At 43.4% G+C, this 2,954-nt stretch overlaps 2 non-coding genes across 2 annotated transcripts; both read left to right on the top strand.

Moving 5' to 3' along the window:
- Nucleotides 1-226: 226 nt before the first annotated feature.
- Nucleotides 227-298, top strand: Trnaw-cca. The gene has a single exon. It is a non-coding gene; the product is annotated as a tRNA-Trp (tRNA).
- A 279-nt stretch (nucleotides 299-577) lies between these two features.
- Trnaw-cca lies at nucleotides 578-649 on the top strand. Its single transcript has one exon. It is a non-coding gene; the product is annotated as a tRNA-Trp (tRNA).
- The last annotated feature ends 2,305 nt before the right edge of the window (nucleotides 650-2,954 follow it).

Raw genomic sequence — 2,954 nt, 5'->3', positions numbered from 1 at the left:
TGAACTAGACAACAAACCTTTTAAAATTGGCGGCAATACAAAGAGAACGAAGAAGCGCTCCGCCAAGGGTCGCAAAGCGAAGAAATATTACGTTAGTATGCATCCCCTATCTGTTCAGAAGGTGGTTTGCTACTTGCATTACAGCACTTGTAAGGCTGCTCTGGATTTAACATTACAGTTTTACTTCCATCATTTCCACTGAGTCGAGCTTCTAGTCCAGGAACTCGGCTCGGTGGCGCAACGGTAGCGCGTCTGACTCCAGATCAGAAGGTTGCGTGTTCGAATCACGTCCGGGTCACTCATTTTTGTCTGAATGCATTCTTTTGTGTACTTTACTTGCATGACGTCACTTGGAAAATTACTTGAATGGCTATGAACACTTTAGAATTTGTGATATTAGGAAAAGAGAGGTCTCTTTTCGCGGGTAGTAAAGTAACATCATTTTTTTTTGCTTCTGGTTTGGTAGTTGTTTACTCTTTGGTAGTTGGTGTATGATAACATCACATGCAAGGCGGAACTCACATTCACACTCCGCAGTTTTAAAACTGCAAAAGGACAACGTCTGTCCCATAAGTTCGGCTCGGTGGCGCAACGGTAGCGCGTCTGACTCCAGATCAGAAGGTTGCGTGTTCGAATCACGTCCGGGTCACTCATTTTAGTCTGAATGCATTCGTTTGTGTACTTTACTTGTATGACCTCACTTGGAAAATTACTTGAATGGCTATGCTGCCATCAATTAAACTTTTAGTTACCATCAATTGTATCAGGGCGGTTATCACGTTGTTTTGCAGGGCGGTCACCGTGTTAGCGCAAACACGACTTGGCTACTTTTTTTTTGCATTTCTCGCAGACAAAGTCAAAACGAACGTAAAATATGACCACCTACATTGGTGCTCGCGATAGGCAGACTACGCCATCACTTACGAACGAACCAAGGACGTACGGTGTAGAACCATGATTGTTTGCTCGTGCTGTGTCGATCGCTCCGTGCGTGCGACGCATCATGACTGTGCGTGAAAACAGAAAAAAAAAAGGAACGGGATGATGTGATTGGGTACAACCAGACTAGACCCGATAGTATCGCATTCATGATTATATTACTAGTGGAAGTCTGAACCTTCAGCGCAGTTCTCAGTAGCCCATTAGACGTTTTTTTTCGCCCCGATAGTAAATTGGACATTGCATATTCGATTTTATTTTGTTTCGGCACAACATACTGCGATCACGCGCTTATGAGTTTCTTTATATCAATATATTAATCGATTCATAGCGCTTTTATGCCTTGGAAGTGGAGTCGGTGGTTGGTCGCGTTGGGCGCCACTGAAACGAAACGGCGAAACTAATGTGAATCCCCACAAAATATATATTACAATTATTTTTTGTACCATATGGTACAATAGGGCGGTTTAAGAAAATATCGTTTTCTTCCCCCGCCCCGCTACGTAGTTTGCAAGCACGCAGGTTAACTGTTTTCGAGATTTGCCCTATTTTTTTGCAAGTGGGCGAATCTTCATTAGTGTCGTTTTGGGCGAATGTAAAACGAGGATTTATGGCAAGTTGCTCCGTCGACAACAGAAGTGAGGAAGTGGGATTGCGGACACATCCATGTCACAAAAACCTCATGAACACCATATTTGTTTCCCGTTCGGAGTCGGCGACATCCGCCATAATTGCGGACCAACCGATTTTCCGACCTTCGGCTTGCCTTAACTTCGGATTACCACCGAAGTGCGTGAAAATTGAAAACTTGCCGACGCCCCCGTCATGTCACCAAAATACTCCGGCAAGCGATGTCGATCAGAGCACGAAAGAACCCGAGAGAGCCGCTAAACACTGCGCCCGCGCACAGAAAAGCCTAGGGTTAAGGTTCACTAGCATAGACTACGGCGAGATTTTCGGCCGGTAGCACGTCAGGGGAAACCTTTTATACTTAGTAAATGTTACAATAATTTTAATGACTGTGGTTTCTGAAATGAGAAGTTTTTTTTTTTTTTAAATTCTCCTTACGTGTTTTTTTCACAGCTGGACAAATGCCCTACCAGCGTGACAGCCGGATCGGGCACGACAGCAGCGGTATAGTCGGTATGTATACATTGCTTCAAATTAGTTTTATCCTGCAGTCTCTGGGTCAAATAAACATCGAGAGGGCGCCATTTGTCCAGAGCAGCCTATAAAGGCACCCTAATAAAACCTCCATGAGAGTAAGATGAAAGGTATATTACTTTAAAAAAATAATTAGGCGCGTGGAAGACGGTGCGATCTGCACCGGAGGATAGACTTGCCTAAGCTTAAGGTGCCTTACTGTTGCGCCGGTTATTGGAAGGAGCGTCTCAAAGGTGAAATCGTAACAAAACTCATTTAGTTCGTTTTGTAGCTTATGTAAAGAATGCAATTTTAGAGCGCAGCTCTTAGGCGCCCGTTTCCCGTTTGAGTGGCGTCACCGTCGGCGTCAGCGTAACGGCGCGTTGCATTATGGGACGATTACCATAATGTCGTCATACGTCACGAGGGTCACGAGTGACGTCACACGGCGCCTAACTTTAGCGAAAAGATTCCCCTTTTTATTTATCGGAAAAATTTTTGCCGCTAAATTTAACGGAAAAGATTCTCCGCTATATTTATCAAAAAAACTTTCCCGCTAAATTTAGCGGACATTTTTCCTCGCTCAATTTAGCGGAAACATTTTATCGCTATATTTATCGGAAACATTTCCCCGCTAAATTTAGGAAAAAAAAATTCCTCGCGAAATTTCGTAAAACAATTTCCCCGCTAAATTTAACGGACACATTTCCCCGCTACATTTAGCGGAAAAGTTCTCCGCCAGATTCAGCGGAAAATATTCACCAATAACTTTACCGGAAAAATTTCCCCGCTAAATTTTGCGGATAATTTTCTCCGCTAAATTTAGCGGAAAAATTTATTGGCTAAAATTTAGCAGAAAATTTTACCCGCTA

Source organism: Ixodes scapularis, unplaced genomic scaffold (assembly GCF_016920785.2).
Source record: "Ixodes scapularis isolate PalLabHiFi unplaced genomic scaffold, ASM1692078v2 PGA_scaffold1__304_contigs__length_218370807, whole genome shotgun sequence".
Lineage (NCBI taxonomy): Eukaryota > Metazoa > Arthropoda > Arachnida > Ixodida > Ixodidae > Ixodes > Ixodes scapularis.
The sequence above is the reverse complement of the archived record's forward strand: the minus strand, read 5'-3'. Positions and strand labels throughout refer to the sequence as shown.